Genomic DNA, 24,329 nt, shown 5'->3' with positions numbered 1-24,329 from the left:
GGGTCTGGAGGGGAGCTATGAGTGGAACTGGAATTATACCTTATTTCTGATTGAACCGGTTTTCTTTCAGAGACCAAAGACAAGTTGGATGGTGTGTTCATTGGCCACAAAATACAGTCCGATGTGTGCATGGTGACAGAAGGAAAGAGGTTTCTTTCCAAACTCTATACACTCAGTATGTAGGATCTCATCTCATTTTGTGACAATGACATTGGTGCCAATTTGCACCAGAACCTCTGGACTTTCACTTTAACCCTTGACAAAATACTGCAGCTGCACCTATACATCCTGGATGCTAGCACCGGGGAGACAACACACCATCCTTGTGTCTCTTTTGTGGCCACAGTATCTCCTGCCGGTCTCCACTACTTAGTAAGTAATCTGTCACTATCACACTGCCTGAATTTACCCTTCCCCTGCTACAGGGGAACCACCAGGGTATCCTCATCTCGTTTCGAAATTCGTAGAATTAGGTACAGGCAAAAGTTTCCAAAAAGTGTTTGTAGACTCAAGCTGACTGTCTGAGAACTTCGAGTAAAAACTGTTACACTCTAGACATTGAAAATCACAGAGGTCAGGCCAAGAGGCCAAGTCTTGGCTGGTGTAAATCGAAGGTGACTACACCGGTTTCTTGCCAGAGACCAAAGGCGAGCTGGATGGTGCGTTCACTGGCGGTAAGATACTGTCATTTGTGTACATGGGTAACCGAAGAAAAGAGACGATGTGAGACGGGAGTGACCATGGTCAAGGTCAGGGTCATATCCATGACGGTGATGTCATTCCCAGAGAGAGCCCGAGTTCATGGCCATAGTCTGAATTACATTGCAAAGACACAGGAATTATTAAGAAATCTCCCTGAAAGCACGTACTACGGGGCTTAATGACAACATTTATCGCATTGTTATGAGACTAGCCATATATGATGAATTATTGTCCTCAAAATCTGCCACATAATGATCTTGCACCTTATGATTTGCCTTTCTCCGCAGCTCTTATACTTTGTTCTGCATTTTGTAAGTGTTTCAACTTGTACTACCGCAATACACTGCATTATTTTTTGACTCAGTATGCTATCACACCAAAAAGAGGGGAGGCCTGTCAACATCTGACATTCTGCAACATTCAAGGGACAATTTTGAGTTCGGAAATTATTGAGCCTTCAGGAACGAATGATCATAACACTGTTAGTCTCGAAGTACTTTGGGGGAGGATATCAGCAAAAAGGAAAGTCCTTAGATTTTATTTCACAAATAAAAATTTTGTGCAGATGCGGCAAATACCTCAGAATGTAAACTGGAATAAACTGCTTGACCTTGTGTCGGATGACGGACAGTGGTATCGATTTAAATAGGAAATACATGTGGTGCAGGAAATGTTCATGCCCAAGGTCAGGAAATGCAAAAAAAAAAAAGAGAGAGAAAGAAACAATAGATCAACGACATTGATGAGCAAAGATACATAAAAAATACTGAAGAAAAGACAGCTAAGTAAGGAACACAGAACGATTGGTAATACATTTTCATACAGGGCACATGAAAATATGAGAGCTATAGTCAAGTGGGAAATTCAGATTGCCAACGAAAGGTTGAGAAGGATATTGCTGATAATATTAAGATTGACAAAGAGATTTTGTCAATACTTCAATCATAAAAGAAAATTTAAGTGGAAATTTAAGTGTATTAGGAATAACAGAGGGGTGATAAATTATGCAGAGGAGGACATAGCAGATACTCTTAACACTTATTTTGCTAAAACATTCACCTGCAAATATGTTAAAAATAAAGTTGGTGAAGCTGATTCAGAGATCTTAGACAGTAAGTTCCTGCTTCAGCTGAAAAGGCTGAAGGTAATTAAATCTCAGTGTCAGACAACAGATATCGAAGGGTAGTTAAAAAAGTCTATGATTAAAAATAAAAACACATAACAAGATTTGTTTTTTTCAAATCTCTGTGAAGATTTATGAAGTCTTTAAGGACTTGAAATGGGCTAAAATTTTCCTGGTACATAATATGGGTGACAGCATTGAACCCTTTAAGTATTTATCAGTAAGCTTAGCGTGTATCATGGGTAAGGTAAGAGAAACATTAACAAACATCGAGTTGAAAAAGCATCTGATAACAACAGTGATGCAGCAAGTGGGAATAAAAGGATCCTTGTCTGGATGACTGCCGGTGACTAATGGTGCTCCCCAGGGATTGATGTTGGGACCAGTACTTTTTGTTGTATATAAATGATTTAGATGATGAAATAGATTAACTCGTTGCCAAGTTTGCAGATGATGGGTTGATTGGTGCAGGGCAGGTAGTGTTGAGGAACAGGTAGGATGCAGAAGCTCTTCAACAGATAGGGAGGAAGGGCAAGGCAGTGGCAAATGACGTATCATGTTGGAAAATGCATTGTCATACATTTCGGTAGTGGTGATAAATGTGCAGACTGTTTTCCGAAAGGGGAGAATATCCAAAGTCTGAGAGGCAAAGGGACTTTGGAGTCATTGTGTGCAACACCCTAGAGGTTAACTTGGCGGATGAGTTAGTGGTGAGTCAGGCTAATGCAATGTCAGCATTCATTTCAGAGGTTTAGAATACTAGAGCAGGGATGTGATGCTGAGGCCTCACATTGAGCATTGTGTACAGTTTTGTGCTCCTCATCTCAGACGCGATGTACTGACATTGCAGAGGGTCTAAAGGAGGTTCACAAGGATGATTCCAGGAATGAAAGAGTTATTTCATTCTGGGATTCCAGGAATGAAAGAAGAACATTTGAAGACTCTGGGTCTGTATTCACTGGAAATCAGAAGGATGAGGGACGTTATCATTGAAACCTTTCGAATGTTGAAAGACCGAGACAGAGTAGATGTGGAAAGGATGTTTCCCATGATGGAAGAGTCCAGGACAAGAGGGCACAGACTCATGATAGAGGGGTGTCAATGAAAAATAGAGATGTGGAGAAATTTCCTTAGCCTTAGGCTGGTGAATTCCTGGAATTTTTTTGCTACGTGCTGTTGTGGAGGTCGTTGGGTGTATTTAAGACAGGGATTGATAGGTTCTTGATTGGACATGGCATCAAAGCTGATGGGGAAAAGGTCTGAAAATGGGTCTGAACAGGAGAAGGAAAGGATCAGTCATAATTGAATGTTGGAGCGGACTTGATGGGCCAAACGGCCGAGTTCTGCTCCTCTTTCTTATATTTTTTTACAGTCTTCTGTCAGCAGAAAGACAGCATGGGTTCAGAAAGAGTAAATCATGTTTTACTAACATGTTGAAGATTCATTAAGAGGGAAATAAAATTTAGGATAGCAATAAAGAGGTGGTATCATTTCATTGAGTTCAGAAGGATTTTGAGAAGGTCCCAGATTTATTCAAAGTGGGTTTCCACAAGAATCATTTTTGGGGCTGCTATTGTTCTTATTTACATTAATGATTTGGATAAGCACAGAACTATTAAACTATTTAAGTTTGCAGATGACACAAATTAGAGAGATGGGCTAATAATCTTCAGGCAGCAGAATCAAAACAGGTAGATCTAAACAAAATCCTGAAGTGGGCAGATAGATGAGAGGTAAAATTTAATGTAAGTAAATGTATAATATTACATATAGGAAGTAGAAGTATCAGGTATAAATATACAATGGGGGTCTTGAGTAAGAAAGTGCACTTTATGAGATAAATCTGAATGTCCTAGAAAACATCACTATCAACATCTAGGCAATGCACTGAATCAATTCAGAAGGCTAATATAATTTTCGGCTATATAATACGCTCAGGGGAGCTCAGAGCCAGAGACGTCTCCTTAAGCTGTTTCATACACTTGCGAGGCCACGCCTTGAGAACTGTGTACAATTCTGATCTCCATATTCTGTAAGGGATGTGAGGGCTCTGGAAAGGTATCCGAGAAGGGCAACTACTCTCATTGCAGGACTGCTGGGTGTGAGCTATGCAGAAAGATTGCGAGAATTGTAGCTATTTGGTCTAAGTTGACATATAATGAGAGAAGATATGATAGAGGTGTTTAGAATCATTGAGAGCAGAGGTAAGTAGGATGCCAACTGCTGCTTCAAAATTAATCCATCAACAAGGAAACATGGAGTCTGATTCAAGGGAGATTTTAAACTAACATCAGAAAGCAATTCTTTACGGAGTGATATGTCAGATACACAATGAACTCAACACTCTCACACAGAAGTATAGGCTGGCAGGTACAGAATGAACCACGCTCTCACACTGGACAAAAAAAGTCACGTGCGTTCGAATGATGTTCGTAGACTTCAGTTCAGCATTGAACACAATCACTCCTCAGAAACTGACTGGAAAACTGAGCCTACTGGGCCTGAACATCTCCCTCTGCAACTGGATCCTAGACTTGCTGACTGGGAGACCTCAGTCAGTCCGGATTGGAAGCAACATCTCCAACACCATCACACTGGGCACGGGAGCCTCACAGGGCTGTGTGCTCAGTCCACTGCTGTTCAATCTGCTGACCACAACTGTGCTGCAACACACAGCTCGAAGCACATCATCAAGTTCGCTGAAAACATGGCCGTGGTGGGTCTCATCAGCAAGAACGATGAGTCAGCATACAGAGAAGAGGTGCAGCGGCTAACGGACTGGTTCAGAGCCAACAACCTGTCTCTGAATGTGAACAAAACAAAAGAGATGGTTATTAGCTTCAGGAGGACACGGAACAACCACTCTCCGCTGAACACCGATGACTCCTCCGTAGAGATCGTTAAGATCACGAAATTTATTGGTATTCACTTGGCAGAGAATTTCACCTGGTCCCTTAACAGCAGCTCCGTAGAAAAGAAAGCCCAACAGCGTCTGTACTTTCTGCTAAGGATGAGAAAAGTCCATGTTCCACCCCCTATCCTCACTACATTCTACAGATGTTGTATTGAGATCATCCTGAGCAGTTGCATCAGTGTCTGGTTCGACAATTGCACCATCTCTGATCGCAAGACCCAGCAGCGGATAATGAGGTCAGCTGAGAAGATCATCGGGATCTCTCTTCCCGCCATCAGAGACGTTTACACTACACACTGCATCCGTAAAGCAAACAACATTATGAAGGACCCCACGTACCCCTCATGCAAATTCTTCTCCCTCCTGCCATCTGGCAAAAGGCACCAAAGTATTCGGGCTCTCACGACCAGAATATGTAACTGTTTCTTCCCCAAAGTCATCAGGTTCCTCAATACCCAGAGCCTGGACTGACACCAACCTACTGCCCTCTACAGTACCTATCGTCTTGTCTATTAATCATTGTAATGCTGCACTGTTTTATGCACTTTATGCAGTCCTGGGTAGGTCTGTAGTCTAGTGTAGTTTTTGTGTTGTTTTACGTAGTTCAGTATAGTTTTTGTATTGTTCATGTAGCACCATGGTCCTGAAAAACGATGTCTCATTTTTAATCTGTACTGTATCAGCAGTTATGGTCGAAATGACAACCATAAGTAACTTGCCATGACTTGAAAGGAATGGCAGAGGGGAAGAAGCTGTCCCTCAGTCACTGAGTGTGGGACTTCAGGCTTCTGTACCCTCTGCCTGATGGTAACAGTGAGAAAGGGGCATGCCCTGGGTGCTGGAGGTCCTTAATAATGGACTTTCCCTTTCTGAGATACCGCTCCCTAAAGATCTCCTGGGTACTTTGTAGGCAAGTACCCAAGATAGAATAGACAAGATTTACAACCTTCTGCACTACTTCCGGTCCTGTGCAGTATCACACTGTATCATAGACTGACAGGTACAGAGTGAACCCCACACTCTCACACTGTACCAAAGACCAGGAGATACAGGAGGAACACCACAATCCTGCAATCTATGCATCTGTTTCTGGCTGTCTTTCTGCGTGCTTGACCTATCAATCTGTCAGTTTGTCTGTCAGTCTCAGTCGGTCGGTGGGTCGGTCTCTCTTAACCTCTCCCTCTCCCTCTGTCTCTCCCTCTCACTCTCCCTCCCCCTTCCCCCTCTCCCCTTTCATCCTCTCCCCCCTCCCTCTCCCCCACCCCTGCTCCTCTCCACCCCTCCCCTCTCTCTCTTTCCCTCCGCACTCCCCTTCCCCCTACACTCCTCTCCACCCCTCTCCCTCTCCCCCGCTCCCTCTCCCCGCTCACTCTCTCCCTCTCCCTCTCTCCCTCTCCTCTTCTCTCCTCGTATTACTTCCAACAATTTACCTCACGCTTTTTTTTTCTCTCGTTTAGTTCCAGCCGTTATGTACCTATTCATCTGCCAATTCCCAATATGTTTTTTGTATTAGCAGTCTGTCCAACCCTTTGCAGATTGAAAAATTTATTCTCGAATTGTTTTGACCTTTGACAGTTTTGAGATACCCATTAAATGATCTTCCATCAGCAACATGACACAAAAAATGCTGAACTCAGCAGAGTTCTTTGTGTTGCCTGGTTTGTCAACATCTTCAGATTTTCTGTTGTTTCTATATTAGCAACGTGCTTATTTTACCGTTTCCATCCGGTTCTCGGTCTCTCTACAATATCTTTGTTCGAATCTGTGTTTGTGTATTTCGATTTGTATTGACTTCATTAATTACAGCCTTCATATACAAGAAAAGTAAAAATCTTTGTTATGTCTTTGTCTGAAAGCGCAATGTGCAATTTATAATAATTTATAATAAATAGTATGTACAACGGGATAGTCACTATAACATAGCAATACGTTTTTGCAATTGTTTCTGTGTGTGTGTGAGAGAGGGAGAGAGAGAGAGAGAGAGAGAGAGAGAGAGAGAGAGAATGGTATTGAATTACAGTGTTTGTTCAAGCAACTGTAATTAAACAAGTTAGTGAGGTGTATAACCGTATCTCTGGAGACGAATCCTTTGTATAAATCTGGGCGATAGGAATGTATCAGCTGTCTGCCGGAGCTGTGAATACAGGAGCAACAGGAGCAGATTCTCGCTGAAATGGTGTATCCGGTCATCTGGCGGGTAGAAGCCTTTTACTATCCTTTTATTTCAGCCTTTGGAATTCCCGGTAAGCCGCAGTGTCAGCTGCCGTGGGATGTTGAAGTTTAATCCCAATGATGTGATTGATCCTGCCGCTGGTTTAAACTCGCACATTCCAGTCCCAGTATTCCGCATTTCAGGAATGGAGCGGAAACGCCGGGACTATAGATGCTGGGATTTCTATCTAAAAACAAACTGCTGCACGAAGTCAGCGAATCTGCCGATTTCTGTGGGACGGGGCTGGTCAGGCAGCGTTCTTCCAGCGGTTTGTGATTAATATTGAGATGTTCGGCTCTCTGCTTTTGGTCTTACAGTCGCTGCACTGCATTTGCAAATACTGTGTTTTCAGCCCACGGAATTTATACCAATTGATAGTCTTCATTTGAATGTGAGAGATTATCTACTTAGGAACAACAATCAAACCGTCGACTGTAGTAACACTTTAGCAAATGTGAGGAGTTCCGTGTTGTAACACGGAACAGTTGCGGATTTTCGGTAAATGTCTGCGATATGACCGAATATGAAGCAGTTGATGGACAACACAATGAAGTTGATGCTGAGTCAATTAACACAACCGACGTGGTGTTTCATAGTTATCAATACTGTGAAATGTATTCCATTATATATACACCTGACACGGTTACAGACATCTGACTACGGCACCAAGTTTCAGTTTTTTTTTTAAATAAAAGGAGTTTGAATTTCTCTCAACTGCTTCCCTGTGTTGGATTCAATGGGAGGCGTCATGTCTGTCTGTGAGGTTGTGTCAGACTGCGCTGTATCTGTTGCACTCAGTCAATGTTCTGTTGTAAAGTCAGTGAGGTGGCTAATGCTGGAATAGGAAACAAACTCTAAGCCCCAAACAGCTTGTAGGAAAGAGAAACCAGTTAACACTCGTGTCAGGGTTCTCCCTGAGAACAGTTCCGAGGAGAGATACTTTAAATGTTTTCCACATACTCTGTTTTGCCTGGATGAGTGTTTTTGTTCCATCCTTCGGCTGTTCTGCCGCTGACAGGGATCGCCATGGAAGTTGATGATTGTCTGATGGAAGAATCTCGCCATCAGCGTCCGGATTTATTCATTTCATCCAGACGCGACGCTGACGGTGCCGGGAGAAACTTCTCATTCAGTAGTGACTCTGAGGAGGTATTTATCCAGTTTTAGGGCTTTCCGCTGCCACTTCATATTTCGGCTATCAGTCAGTAATCCGTAGTCAGATCATACTGACTTTATTTTACTGTGTAAACTCCTTCAGTCTTCGCCACCTCTGCGCCCTCTCTCCGCTAAATACAACAATAAAGTAAAATTACAGAATCCCCTCAAACTGCTGCATTGACTTCTGCTCAGTATTTTCTCAACTTGCTGTTCTCTGTCTCTCGTCCAGCGAACTTGGTAGCGATTGTGATCCTGTACCGGGGAAAGTGCGGTCTCTCCAAATGTATCACACGCTACCTGGTGGGAACGGCAGCGGCCGATCTCCTGAACGTTATCTCCGATCCGCTGCTTAGGTGGACTGCTCGGATTTATTTCCCCCGATCATTCCTGAGAATCACTCCTGTGTGCAGAGTCGGTCTATTGGTGGTTAATGGGAGCATTGCGATCTCAGTCTGGCTGACTGTCGCTTTCACCGTCGATCGATTTGTGGCTATTTGCTGTGAGAATCTGAAAACAAAATATTGCACCGAGAGAACGGCGGCTGTGGTTATCGGGACAGTGAGTGTGCTGGCCTGTTTGGAGAGTGTGCCCTGGGGCTTTATAGACGGGCCTAGAGAAATAATTGACGGTATTCCCTGGGATTGTGCTCTTACACCGAGCTTCACAAACTCTCCTTCATGGGCAGCATTTGAGATGTTTGACCTCATTTTAACCCCTTGTGTCCCATTCTTTCTGATTTTGCTCCTCAATATTCTGACTGTCAGGCGGATTCTAGCGGCCAGTCGAGCCCGCAGGGGGCTCCGGGGACAAAAAACGGGAGAGAATGACAAGGACCGGGAGATTCAGAACCGACGCAAATCCATCGTTCTGCTCTTCAGCATAACCGGTAGTTTCATATTGTTGTGGGGAACAATGGTGGCTTTTTATATCTACAGACGGATTTCAATGAGTTTTGTTGATTCTGTCACGGATCCCCGTTACATCACAGAACACACAGCAGAAATGCTGCAGGTTCTCAGTTCCTGCACCAATACATGTATCTACGCCCTGGCTCAGAGCAAATTCCGAGAGGAACTGAAGAATGCGGTGAAATACCCACTGAATCCGATTTTGAAACTCATGAAACGTTAGAAATAAATGTTGTGAAGTTTTACGATTCAGCTGTCTTCATGCTCCCTGTTCTGTACCCCAACTTGTGGGTAAATGGAAACAATGTGATGAACAGAGTTGCAAAACAAACTCGAGAAAATCTGCAGATGATCGAAATACAGAACAACACGAATATAATAAGATCCTGACGAAAAATCTCGGTGACACACAAAATGCGATCTCGGCCGAAAATGTCGACTCTTTACTCCCTGCCTCACACAAAATGCTGGAGGAACTCAGTAGTTCAAGCAGTATCTATGGAAAAGAGGCAATGGCAATTGTCGACGTTTCCGGTCGAGACCCTCATCACAGACTTGTCTATCTGTTTTTGGCTGTCGTTTTGACTGCTTGACCTATCAATCTGTAAGTCTGCCTCGGTCGGTCGGGCGGTCGGTCCCTCTACCTCTCCTCGCCCTTCCCCTTACCTCTCTCTTCATCCCCCTCTCCCTCCACCTCCCCGTGCTCTTCTCCCCTCTCCCTACCCCTCTCCGTCTTCACCTCCACCTGTCCCCTGCTCCCTGTCCCCGCTCACTCTCTCCCTCTCCTGCTCTTTCTCTCCCTCGCCTCTCTTCTCCACGTCTTACTTCTAACAATTTACCACACGCTTTTCTTTCTCTCGTTCATTTCCAGCCGTCAAGCAGCTATTCATCTGCCAATTTCCAGTATGTTTTCTTTGTGTTGTTTAACAGTCTGCCCAATCCTTTGCAGATTGAAATATTTATCCTTGATTTCTTTTAACCTTTGAGAGATTTGAGATACCCATTAAATGCTCTTCCATCAGCAACATGACACAAAAAATGCTGGAGCAACTCAGCAGAGTTCCTTGTGTTGCCCTGGTTTCCAACATCTTCCGATTTCCTCTTTTTTCTATGTTAGCAACGTGGTTATTTTACCATTTCCATCCGGTTCTCGGTCTCTCTACCCTATCTTTGTTCGAATCTGTGTTTATGTATTTCGAATTGTTTTGACTTTATTACTTACATCCTTCATATATATGAGAAGTAAAAATCGTTACGTTATGTCTCCGTCTAAATGTGCAATGTGCAATTTATAGTAATTTGTAATAAATAGCATGTACAACAGGTGAACTCCTGCCTGGTCAGCTTGGACCAGGAGAAAGCCTTGGACAGGGTATCGCACACGTGCTCTCAAAAATGGTATTTGGGGAGGGAATCCGGAGTTGGATCAGACTGTTCTACACAGACATCCGTAGTGCAGTTCAGGTCAAAGGGTGGGAAACAGACAGCTTCCCTATCAGGTCTGGAGTCAGGCACTGCTGCCCGCCACCCCCCACCCCACCCCCACCCCCGTCTTGTTTGTGTGCTGCATTGATCTCTTCGCCGAAGCCATCAGGAGGGATGAAGGCATAAGAGGGGTGACGCTGCCAGGCAGTGGAGGGACCCAAGTGAAAACCTCCCTGTACATGGACGATGTCACCATCTTCTGCTCTGATCCGAGGTTGCTCGCAGGCTGATTGGCATCTGCGAGTAGTTTGCGCTAGCGTCGGGGGCCAGCGTCAACCGCACGAAGAGCGAAGCCATGCTCTTCGGCAACTGGCCCGACTGATCCAGTGTCCCCTTAACCGTCGGGTCTGATCACGTGAAGGTGTTGGGGATCTGGTTCGGAGGGGCCGAGGCAAGCAACAGGAACTGGCAGGAGCAGACTGCCAAGGTGTAAAAGAAACTGGGTCTGTGGGGAGGGCGCTCGCTGTCAATAACGGGCAAGAGTCTGGTTATCAGATGTGAGGTGCTCTCAGGGCTGCTGTACTTGGCGCAAGTGTGGCCTGTCCCCCGCTCCTACAGCTCAGAAATCACCCGAGCTGTCCTCAGATTCGCCTGGGGATCCAAGATGGAGCGGGTCAGACGGACCGTCATAATTGTTGAGGTGATGATAAACATGTGTGTCTGGGCTGAACGTCAAAGGAGTTCGAGTGAGAGAAGCTCGTACTGCAAAGATGGAAATATACTACTCTGAGGGGATTTCAACGGCATAGAAACGGGCACCTTCTTTGCTGCAAGGAGGGAAGAGAGTTTTGTCTTAGGTTGGAGCTGAAGTGGGGAAAAGAAAGAGAAGAGCGAGAGAACAAGAACAGGCTGCGTGACATTGTTCTGATCTCTGGCCCCCTCCAACATTGAGATGGGCTTGTTTAGTCGATGTTAAATATTATTCTGATTTGTGTACTGCTACTACTGTAGACATCAATTTTCCAGTTTTTTGTTCTTTCTGCATTTAAACTGTGCTGGTTCTAATAAAGTATTTTGATTTAAAACGTGTGCTGTTTATCCTTTGTTTCAGAATCCATAATTAAATACCCAGAGCCGAGGCTATTAGATAAGCATATGAATATGAATATACAGGGGATGGAAGGATATGAATCACATTCAGCAAAGACTTCACCCACTGGTGTGGGGATGTGGTGGTACACAGACAGGAGTATCTGTGGACATGAGTGAGATTGTAGGATGTGGGTTATCTCCATCATGCCAGGGCCAAGGACGTTTCTGAGAATGTACAGGCTATTCTGAAAGGGCAGGATAAACAGCGAGAGTTTGTGGTGCATTAGAACGCACAACAGAGAGACATAGTCCTGCAAAAAGAATTTAAGGAGCTGAGCAGAAAGATCAGAAGTTAGGACCTTCGGGTGGTGATCTCTGGATTATTTCCTTGTGAGGTAAGAGATTGTAAGGTCGTGCAGTTAAATGTCTGGCTAGCAATCTGGTGCTGGAGGGAGGGCATCGGGTACTGGGCTCTCTTCCAGGATAAGTGAGACTGGTGTAAGGACAGTGAGGAACTAATATTCACACAGAGAGGTTTGCTGGGGCTACCCTGGCAGAGTTTAACATGTGGAAGCGATGGACGGAGGTGTGGGGCTGGGAGTGGTGCTGGAAATCAGAGCTATAGGTCTGAAAGTAGCATTGAGCAGAAGGTAGCCACGAGGTCGAGGAACACAAAAACCAAATCCAGAGGGAGCCACGTTAAAGAGCACGGTGGCACCGAAGGGCTGAAGCGTGTTTATATCAGTGCAGGGTGGAGATCAGTTGAGGCAGACGTACGTAGAGCCTGGATTAGTACGTGGCACGGTGATTCAGCCATTACAGAGATATGGCTGAGAGAAGTGTAGTACGCACAGCTCAACATTCCAGGATTCAGATCATTCAGACAGTCCAGAGGGAGGTAAAACAGGTTGGGGAGCTGCACTACTGATCAGACAAAATGTCACAAGGTCCAGGTCATCCCAGAGGCTCATCAAGTAAGACAATGTGAGCAGAACTCAGGAACAAGAAAGGCGCAATCACTGTGCATACATTACATGAAGGGTCCCTATATCCAGTAAGAGAAAGAAACAGACATGTCGGCAGGTTAGAGACTGATGTAAAATGAATAAGTAGCTACAGTGGCTGAATAATTATCTCAAAATGACTGAGACCCCATTGCCCTCTCAGACTTGGTTGGACATTATTTGTTAGGTGTGTTCAAGAAGGTTTCCTGATAGAGTGTGTTGATGCTCCACCAGGTCGAGGGACGTACTTGACTTAATATTGGGAAATGAACCCATGACATGTTTGGACTTTCATTGGGAAATATATAAGGATTACAATTCTGGAGGTTTTCAGATGGTTATTGATGAGGACAAGGCGGGACCTGCAGGGCGATGAATGGAAATTTGCGGAAGTCTAAGTACAGCAGAATTGGACAGGAATCGTAGAGAGTATTCTGGGAGTTGAAGTTGCTGGTTAAGTCCATGTCTGACATGTGAGAGACACTTACAGTCCAACTGTCAGAACTAAAGGCTTCTCTGTTTTTGTGCGGAAGGTAGAGAATAATGGTGATATTCAGGAGCTCACGGTGATGGGAGATATTGCATTCAGTTAAAATAAAATGAAAGGGGCCATATTGTCGTTTTAGCAGTTGAAATTGGACGGGTCTACAGGGCTATAAAGGAAACAAGAAACCAATCCTGCTGCAAATCAGGAGAGTGAAAGGTGACCAGCATATGTCTTCAGTGAGGAGGGTTAAAGACAATGCCAAGACACTTCATACATATACCGAAAACAACAGAGCACCAGGGAGACGGCAGGGACACTCAAGGACAAAGGCGGGAGTTTTTGCCTGGATCCAGAGTTAGCAAGCGAGATACAGAATGAATACTTTACATTGATGCTTACCCAGGAGAAGGACCCGCTGGAAAGTGAGTCATGAAGGGGTATGGTGATACTCTCAGGCGTGATAATTCTAAGAGGGGATACTGTTCGGTCTTTCAACCAACAAAGAGTATTAAGCTGAGTAAATCCTTTGCGGGATTAATCAGTTGGTGGACAAAGACCACATGCAAGCATGCAGTTTAAACAGGCCTCACGGTCAACACACACAGAGTGAACTGGGGGGTGGCTGTTCTTCTGTTATACTTTTCACTGTTTATTTTTTAATTACTTCAGCCTCGTGGGCAGAGGATTGCAGGGACATGTGACAAAATTATTCTTTCTAATCTGACTGTGCTTTCCATCTGGGATACACAGCCTGCAGCGCTGATGGGAACAACCAATCAGAGTCATAAAACATGAAATGGACAGATCCTTCGGAGAAATGGCCTGTTGAGCTGTGGGAAGAGATTGGGGAACGAGGCAGTGAGAATGTTGTATCAGGAGCTGGTATAGGCTTCATAGGTTGAATGGTCTACCCCATTCCACAACGATCCCTTACCCACTAAAGGTCTGAAAAACTCCGTGTGGTCTCCAGGAAACTTCTAATCTACCCAAATGTATATGGTCAATTCGTGTAAAACGGACACACTTCTGTATCGGCATTACCACTGCATTCCAAACACACTGAACTGCCAGAGCACAGTACAGGTCAGTGAGGACACAGACCAACACAAGACTCTGATACAAGTACAGAGATTTATCAAAACATAACACTGATGACACAGAGCTGGTCAATCCAAGCATTGTAGTGTAACTCTGACCTATTGACATTATGAGCATCTTACTGTAAGGGCCTTTACAAGAAGAGGCACCGCACTGTGAGAAGATCGATGTTTACAGCAGCCCGCACCGTACCGGAAGGGCACAGACTTGCACAATAGCTGGCACCGTACAGTAAGGGCACAGACCTTTACAACTGTTGCCAACATGTTGTTAAGAGATAGACTTTTATAGTAGTTGGGCATACAAGACCTTCATAGCCACGGAACAGTACCGGAATGACACAGATACTTAACTGGCTTTGTGCTGTGTGAATGCCTGCGAAGAAGTGACAGTTAACAATAATACACTGCGCACTGCGTTCTATGACAAGCCCACTGAGCTGAATTAACACAGCACAACATGGAGGGACACAGACCCCAACAACACCAGCACCACTCTGTGGGACCGCAGATTTCCAGCACCAGCCCATTTGCTGTATAGATGACACTGTGAAGACATGGCCGAACACAGTCCATCCTCCGCCCGCCGTGTACACCAGCTGCATACAACACTGGAAGAACACAGAACTGTACAAATCAGCTCGGGACTGCATGTTCATTACTCAGTATAATTCCAGCACTACACTGTAGTGAGCCGGACAAGAAGGAAAACACTAACCAAACACATTATTGCTGGGAGACAAACTACTACAGCTTATCATGGAGAGTAAAAGGACGGTGTATCTCTGGTATAAACATGATACTGCACAAGAACAGTCAGCAGTCGACTGCAGGAACAATGAAATTTACAGTATCTAAACCTTCGACACCAGAAAAGAGACCAATAAAACTCTCCTCAGTGTTAGAGTGCACGCAGACCTGAACACACCTTACATTGTACTCCACCGTTGAAAACTAATACAACCCCAGTGCTTCAAGCTTTGAGACTTGTACAACCTTGACGCTGAACTGCAGTTCATGGAGACCTTCATTCACCTCGCTCCAACTGGGATTCTTTCAGGATAGAACAGAGAGTTGATAAAGGGAAACCTGGATATGTTGTACGCTTCACTTTGTAAATGCTTCTGAAATAGCAGCAGTAAAAAGAAGAACAGAAACGTAGGCAGGTTATAGAAAGTTGTAAAAACAACAGAGTAGTGTGTGACTGTAATTCCACAATATTGACTGTGTTTCATAATGTAGGGGCTTAGAAGAACAGAATTTGTTGGCATCCTGGAAAGATTTACCAGCATTTACAGCCTATACTATGCAGATATGTGAAAATGTAGTATGTCGTCTATAAAATTGACATACTTGTGTAGATGTACAGTGAGGAAACTCCTGACTGGATTGTATCATGGTCTGGTATCGACACACCAATGCCCTTGAATGGAATAACCAGTGAAAAGTTCCACAACACGTAGTCCTCTCCACCACTGAGCACATCTACAAGGAGCGCTGTCACAGGAAAGCAGCATCCATCATCAAAGACCCCATCATCCGGGTGATGCTCACTTCTCGATGCTGCCATCAAGAAGGAGGTACAGGAGCCTCACGTCCCACAACACAGGGTCAGGAATAGCTATACCCCTCAACGTTCAGGCTTTTGAAGCAGAGGGGATAATTTCACTCACCCTAACAATGAACTCACAATACAACTCTGAGATTCGTCTTCTCCAGATAGCCTTGAAATGCAGAAAAAAAGCGAAATGAAAGTCGTTGAATGAAACGACACCACACCCCGTATGAAAAAAAAAACTCGTAAACCCCAAATTCTCAACGTCACCATCGCACAAAACTAATAGATTGCCCACCCGTACACAGCATCTAAAGCATCAAACCCCTAATCCCCAAGCTCCTCCTACACAGAAAATAACGACAATAACAACAAACCCTCACCACTCCCTCGCACATAAACTCTAACAGATCACTCACAAATGTGAACGCCAACAAGAATATTAGACCTCAAATCCCACCCCCCCAGAATAAAAATAACATGACGCCAACAAGAAAGTAAACACTTAAAAAAAAATCTGAAGGAGAACAATATAAACTACAGTCATCACGTAAGTCTTCGAATTTCGAAAATATCCTCCGTCAGCATCTCGGAGCTCGTACTCTGTACAGCGACAGCTCGTACGCAGTCCTTCTGTGGGGCCTCACAACCGACGCGCCCTCTCGTCGTGGACTGACTAAAATTGACAAGGACAATCCCAGTGTATATTTTCAAGAAACAGGTTCCACCGAGACTCGAACTCGGATCGCTGGATTCAGAGTCCAGGGTGCTCACCATTACACCATGGAACCACATGTATTAACTACGAATGACAAAAAGAAGATGAAAATTGGGGGACAGTAGTATGTGATGACACGTGTACATTTTGACAGTAAATTTACATTGAACTTTGAACTTCATGGGGGATGTCTTGTGAGGACAGGTTGAGGAAGGGAGCAGTTTTGTCTTTGGAGGGAGCAGGATGACAGGTGACTTGAAAGAGGTACACAAGATGATAGAAGGCATTTATCGAGTAGACAGCCAGAGCATGTTTTTTCTGTGGTGGAAGTGGCAGAAACGAGGCGTGGGGGGGGGGGGGTATCATTTTAAGGTGATTGGAGGAATATATAGCAGTGGGGGATGCCTTAGGTTCTTTTTTTCACAAAAAAAAATGGACTTCTCAACTAGGAGTACTGTTAGAAGCAGATATATTAGAGACATTTAAGTGACATTTTATTGGGTTATGACCCTTGCAACTGAGGAATTTCTGTGGGAGACTATTTTGATAACAGTCATCCCCAGATAAAAATCTTGGGGTATTTACTAAACTGAGGGTAAGCTAATGAGACCTGTGTTTGTCATGAAATGGGGAGAGTAGAGACTGGGAGCTGCTGTCATTGTGTAAACTCACATCTGACCTCTAAGATTTATTTACAGTCGAGCGGTTCAAAGATGTTGCAAATTCAGTCAAAAGGGAAAAGGAACCACAAGGAAAGTTCAGGAAGTTGAAATTAGACAAGGCCCTTGATAAATATTCAGCAATATGCAAATTAAACAGAGAATCACTAGTTCAGAATGATGCTAGGGGAGGGGGAATGATTTTGCGCTGCAAGATTTGGGAGAATAGCAAGGCACTTCACACATACATTAAAAACCAGAGGGACAGCACAGAGAAGTTAAGAAAATGGAACAACTCAGGGGCAGAAGACGGAACGTATGCCTGGTGTCAGACGAAGTGGGCAAAGCACCAAATGAATAGTTCATGTCATTAATCCTCAAACTGAAAGTGATGCAGTAAAGAAAGATCAGGGGGATACGCTGATATTCCATGTCATGTTTATAGCATGCTGCTGGGAGCTTCGGGACTCTCACCAGACTGGATGGAATACATTCGAGATTATTGATGTATGAGGCAAGATAGCAGATTTCTGGGGCCGTCATGGATATCTACGTAGATTCTTTTTAATTGCACATGTGACTCTCGCTTTAACTGGTGGCTTAATATCAGGGGTGATAACCTCCGGCCCCGACAAACTTAAGAAATCTCGTTTGGGTGGATGCTGCTCGATGTGTGCCCTGTTACAATTCAGCAGCCCGAAATAGAAAACAAAAAGGAAACACAATATGTGATTAAACTATTAAGCTTTATAATTCTTAATTTGACTATATTGTTAGTAATGAAACAAAAAAAATGAAAAAGGCCTAATCTTATGAAACAGTCGGAGCTCTCTGATAAGTCGATTGTCCAACATCGGCCTCCTCTGCTCGTCGCTGCCCTTCGGACTCTAGTTCCAAGTCCACGTCGTCCAGTGGTTTACCAAATCTCTCCATTCGCGGCTTCTCTCCTTATCGCTCCCCGGCCAAAAGACCGCGAAAATCTCTCTTTCAGCTCACCAGAAAGAACAACATTCCTAACCCCGTTATCTCTAGTCATAATCCAAACATTGCTGCCACAGAGAGACCATTACATTATCAGTGAAACCCTACAGTATGTTACACACATGTTGTTGCAGAGGACTGGAGGTGGGCCATTTTTTTCCCCCTGTTTAACAAGTGCAATAGAACCAATCCAGGAAATGGTTGACTCATGCATTATGTTTACATTAATTCTTACTCATAGAATCAACTCACATCGGTAAAGGCATTTTTTTTTCAGGGTAGCCAACATGGCTTTGTGTGGGTGAGATTATAGTTTACTAACCTGATAATATTTTTATGTAAAACAATTGATTAATGAGAGCCGGGCAGTGGATATTGTATACATCAAAATTGAAACCTTTCAACAAGGCCTCTCATGGTAGGCTCACCCAGAGCATTTAGGCTCCATGGAGATTTAGTAGAGACTCCATGAAGATTCCATGCAGAAAACAATGGCTGCAGCGTGTTATTCTAACTGGAGATCTGTGAACAGAGGTGCTCCACGAGGTTTAGTACTGCTAACTGAATTTGAACTGAACTGAATTGAATTGAATTGTATTGACATTATTTTTACATCCTTCACGTACATAAGGAGCAACATTATTTACGTTTCGTCTTCATCTAAATGTGCAATGTGCAATCTTATTAATTTATAATAATTTATAATAAATAGAACAGTCAATGTAATAGAGTGTACTCTCAAATCAGCTGAGTTTATCTGTCTAATACCCTGGTGAAGAAGCTGTCCCGGAGTCTTTTGGACTTAGCTATTATTCTGGGGTATTGTTTCCCAGATGGTAGCCCCTGGAATAGATTGTGGTTGGGAAGACTTGGGTCCCAATGATCCTACGGGCCCTTCGTACACACTTGCCCTTGTAAATGTCCTAAATCATGGGAAGTTCATAACTGCAGATGTGCTGGGTTGCACCACTCTCTGCAGAGTCCTGCGATTAAGGTCGGTACCATTCCCATACCAGGCAGTAGCAGCCAGTAAGAACGCTTCCAATTGTGCCCTTGTAAAAAGTTCATAGGATTTGGGGGCCCATACCAAACTTCTTCTACCGTCTGATGTAAAAGTGGTGCTGTTGTGCCTTTTTCACCACACAGCTGGTGTGCACAGACCATGTGAGGACCTTAGTGATTGTGGATGCCGAGAAATTGGAAGCTGTTTACCCTCTGAACTCCAGATCCATTGATGTCAACAGGGGTTATCGCATCTCAATTCCTCCTGCAATCCGCACCAGCTCTTTTCTTTTTGCGACATTAAGGGAGAGTTTGTTTTCTTGACACCACTGTGTCAGACAGATGACTTCTTCCCTGTAGGCTACCTTGTTATTGTTTGAGATTAGGCCAATCAATGTAGTGTCGTCGGCGAATTTAATTAGCAGATTGGAGCTGTGGATGACGATACAGTCATGGGCATACATGGAGTAAAGGATGGGACTCAGTAAGCAGCCCTGAGGGGCTCCTGTATTGAGAGCCAGAGGGTTTGAGATGAGGGAGCCCTCTCTTACAACATGCTTGTGATCTGACTGGAAGTCCAGGATCCATCTGCGGAAGGCAGGGTCAAGGCCGAGATGTCAGAGCTTCCTGTCGAGCCTAGATGGAACAACGGCGTTGAATGCTGAACTGTAGTCCAAGAACAGCATTATCACATAAGCATCCTTCTTCTAATTACAAATTACTATAAATTACACATTGCACATTTAGACAAAGACGTAACGTAAAGGGTCTTACTCCTCATGTGAAGAATACAATAAATAAAGTCAATTAAATCCAATTCAATTTGTTTTGTGAGCTTTTTATGAATGGTTTGGATGTGACAGTAGAAGGCATACATAGTTTGCAAATGATACGGAAATAAGCAGCAGTGTAGATAGCGTAGGTAGCGATAAAAAAGTACAAAGGGATCATCCAGCAGTGTGCACTGACGGATCGCAAATGGCCTTCAATACAGGTAAATGTGAAGTACAGCATTTCGGGCAATGAAACCAGTGTACCATTTATACAGTAAAGGCTGGAGCATTGGCAAGTGTTATGGAACAGAGGGGTCTATAAGTTCAAGTGCATAGTTCGATAAAAGCAACGTCACGGGTAGACAATGCGATGAAGATTTGGTTTAGCTGGACGCCTTCATCAGTCAGGGCACAGAGTGAATAAATCAATAAAGATTTATTGCAGTTATGTAACACTTGGCTGAGGTCTCTCTGAGAGTATTCTGTATAAATTTCTCCATTCCTTTATAGAAATGGTGGTATTAAGTTATAAAAGAATGCAGGATAGATTCACCAGGTTGTTGCTGGAATTGTGGGCCTTTATTAAAAGAAATTTGCATATGCCCTGGAATGTAGATCGAGGAATGGTTTGATACATGTATATACGATCATGAGTAGCATGCATAATGTGTACCTTCGTTGCTTCCCCAGGAAGGGGGTGATTAAAAACAAGAGGGCGTTTGTTTGACAACAGAGCTGAAAGATTTTATTTTTTTTTTTAAATTGAAAGATTTAACCGGATTGCCTTTGTGTATGACAATTAGAGATGGCATATTTTGAATGCATCCAGGAGAGCTTTCTGTGGCAGTACATAAATTGTCTCCCTGGATACTGGGCAGGAGGCGGGGTAAAGTGGAAGTGACGAGCACTTTGGAACTCGTCAGCAGAGAATACAGGATGTTTCAAATTAGTTCGGAATACGGATATGTTTGGTCTGGAAATGAGGCCACTGTCATTAACTTCATTATCATTGACAGGATCTGTGGATAGAGAGAAGTTACACTACCTTGAAAAAGTATTCAGCCCCCAATCCGTTGTTCATGTAAATGGGTATTACAACTAAGGATTTTGATCAATTTAATTCAGTATCTTTATTTATGAGTCATATGCTCTCTGTTTTCTAATTTCAGCATATAAATTCGGGAAAAATTTGAAGCATGAAAACCTGAAAATATTAAAAAAACTTGAATGATAACAGTTTAAAAGTATTCATACCCCTTTGCTCAGTACCTAGTTGAGTCACCCTGTCGCAGATATTAGAGCCAATAATCATTTTAGTTAAGTTTTTCTTAGCACTGTACAACTTGATGAAGCAAGACTTGTCCATTCTTCCTTACCGAAGCTGTGCTGGATTAGATGGGGAGCGCCGGCGGACAAAACTCCTGAGGTCTTGCCAGAAATGTTTTATTGGTTTACCGACAGGTCTCTGACTGGACCACTGAAAGACATCAATTTTCATCACTTGAAGCCACTCTATGGTTGATTTGGACGTGCTCTTCGGGTTGTTCTGCTATAAGATAAACTTCCTCCCCAGCTTAAGCTTTCGAGGATTTTTATGAAGATCTCTCTGTATTTCTGAGCATTCATTTTCCCATTAATCCTGACTAGATTTCCATTACTTTAGTGCATTCCATAGCATGATGCTATCTCCATTATACCTTACAGTGGACATGGTATAATCTTGCTGATGTGTAGTATTAGATTTACACCACCAACAAACCTTAGATTGAGGCCACAAAGTTCCACTTTAGTCTCATCCGACCAACATACCTTGTTACCCAGTTTTACTGTATCCTCTAAATGATGTTTTATGAAGACTTTGTGGACAAGGGTACAGTTTGAGTTTTTTTTTTAAGCCAACTGTTCTACCTTGCCATTCTTCCTCAAAAACTCTATTTGTGAAAACACTTAGACATCTTGGAACCTGGAAAATAATCTCCAGATGCAGCTACTGACTTTTGCAAGTCACTCAGAGTGACTGTTACTGTCACAGTAGCCTCACCTACAAGAGCTATTCTTCTCCAGTGACTATGTTTAGAGGGGTGCCTGACCGCGGTAACTTGGCAGTAGTTTCATGCTTCATATTTTTCCACTCTTCCTACATTCGGCTGCAGTAAATTCTGAGATATGTTCAGTGCGTTTGGGATGATCTTGTACCCTTCCACTAAAATTTCTGCTTCTCTATGATTATTTTCCTGACCTGTCTTGGAAGTTCTTTTATCTTCAATCTGGTTTGGTCAGTAGCATATCTATCGTACTTTTTGACCTTCCAAAGAAAGGTGTACTAATTATTCAGAATTCATTGAAAACAGGAGATCCTCCAATTTTCAATATCAACAAATACATGAGTTGTTAAGTTAAATCAGTATATTGCACATAAGAAAAGTTTGTTTTTTAAGGATTGCTTTTTTTGGAGTCTTGAATACTTTTTAAGAATGAAGATTTTGATTTTAACTTTGTGTGAATATTTGACAGGTTATGGATTTTTTTTTTCTTTTGATTTGACATGATGGACAGTGTTTTGTAGATTAGCTCAAAATCTACTTCTATGTAATTTAAGCTTAGAAAACGAGACTGTAAATGTGAAAATTGTTGTGAGGCTGAATACATTTTTCAGGCACTGCATCTGCAGATAAACCTACATTGATTCACTTCAGCGTTAAGGACTGAGAGTTCAGCATCACCGTATGCCTGTATGTAAGATGGACAGGGACAACACATCCAGGGAACTCTGAAGGTCAAGGTGTATTGAGTGATTAATTGAAAAAAAAATATGTTGCAAGGCAAGAACAGCGAATATCAAAAGGGCAACCTACATCACAAATTATCAGTGGCAACTAAGATAAAGGATATTGTTAATAATGACATTAATATAAGTACAGTATATTAATAAGAGTTTTATGTCGAATAAATATCTCATCATTCCAGCGGGTACATGGGGTACAGGTATCAATTAAAGCTGATGTATCGATGGCAAACTCTTCTATCGTCTTTAGGCATGACGCCTGGGCATATCTAATCTGATAGTACGGTATTTATACATTGGTGATCAGCCCTTCCTGATTGGTTAGTCCTCGTCCTATCAGGTTTTATCTCTCCTACATTACAATCGACTTCCAGTTCTTACTTAGAGCGCGAAGTTCGCCTTTGTTTTTCTTTTTCTTCTTCTTCTTCTCGTTCTATATCAATGGCATCCTTTACAAATCGGACAAACCATTTGCGCAGAACAGTCGTTTTGTCCTGTCGAACTCAATCCCATGGCTATTGCGATTGCAGTGTTCCACTACTGCTAATTTCCCTGGGTAACTCAGGCCGATACACCTCCTGTGCTCCTTGATGCAGGTTTCCACCATGCGACCCACCTGGTCAATATATGTTGTTCCATATTCATCGCGAATCCTGTAAACGCCAGCCGACATGAGTCAGTCACCTTTGACCATCATAAGCTGTGACTTGTGCTTCCTTATCGATTTGTGGGTGGTATTAATCTGAATTTTCTTCAGCATCCTGGAGATCCTTCCAGAATCCACGGAAATATAGGGGAGAACCCGTCGTTACCGTCTTTCTTCCCTATATTTCCACAGAGTCTGGAAGGATCGCCTCCATCAAATCTCTTCTTGTTCTCCTGTCCTCTAGGGAATAAAGCTCCGACCCATTCAACTTTTCCCTACAACTGACGTCCTGAATTCCTGGCATCATGCTTGTAAATTTTGTCTGCACTCTTTCAATCTTACTGATAACTTTCCTCCAGATATGTGACCTGTACAGGACACAATACCTTAAATTAGGCGTCACGAATGTCTTACACAAATTCAACACAACACCCCAACTTCCTTACTTTGATTTATGAAGGCTTCTGTATCAAAAGCTTTCTATAAAGCACTCAATACCTTGTGAAGGAATTATGGATCTGTATTCCCAGATGCCTCCGTTCTACAATTCTTCGCAGTGTCCCACTGCTCACTCAACAAGTTCTCGGCATGTTTGTCCTCCCAAACACTTCATACCTGTCTGCATTAAATTCAATCTGGTATGTTTACATCCGTACCCGTCGACATTGTAAGCTTTGATAACCTTTCTTGCTGTCCACTTTGCCCCAGTCTTGGTTTCATCCGCAAACTTGTTGATCAGATTTAGCACATTATAATCCAGATCATTGATATTTCTTACAAACAACAACAACGCCAGCACCAATTCCTGCATCCTTCCATTCGTCACAAGCCTCCAGTCATAGAGGCAGCATCTAATATCATTCTCTGGCTTAGTCAGCAAAATCAAACTGTAATGCATTTCACTGACACACCTTGAATGCCATACAACTGAACATTCTTGAACAACAACCCATGCGGGCCCTTGTCAAAGGGCTTGCTAACGTCCATGTAGACAACATCAACTGCCTTTCCTTCGTCAAATTTCCTGGTATATTTCTTGAAAATGTCTTTAATAAGTTAGCTTCCACTCATTCCTTGCACAGAGAACA

The 24,329-nt window shown here is 43.3% G+C and overlaps 1 long non-coding RNA gene and 1 other non-coding gene across 2 annotated transcripts in view; both read right to left on the bottom strand.

Moving 5' to 3' along the window:
* The window catches only part of LOC140189110 (uncharacterized), a 592,538-nt gene that overhangs the window by 336,629 nt on the left and 231,580 nt on the right, over window positions 1-24,329 (bottom strand). The window lies entirely within an intron of this gene.
* Window positions 16,397-16,468, bottom strand: trnaq-cug (transfer RNA glutamine (anticodon CUG)). The gene has a single exon. It is a non-coding gene; the product is annotated as a tRNA-Gln (tRNA).

The sequence above is a fragment of the Mobula birostris genome, chromosome 28 (assembly GCF_030028105.1).
Source record: "Mobula birostris isolate sMobBir1 chromosome 28, sMobBir1.hap1, whole genome shotgun sequence".
Lineage (NCBI taxonomy): Eukaryota > Metazoa > Chordata > Chondrichthyes > Myliobatiformes > Myliobatidae > Mobula > Mobula birostris.
This window is presented reverse-complemented; position numbering and strand designations above follow the sequence as displayed.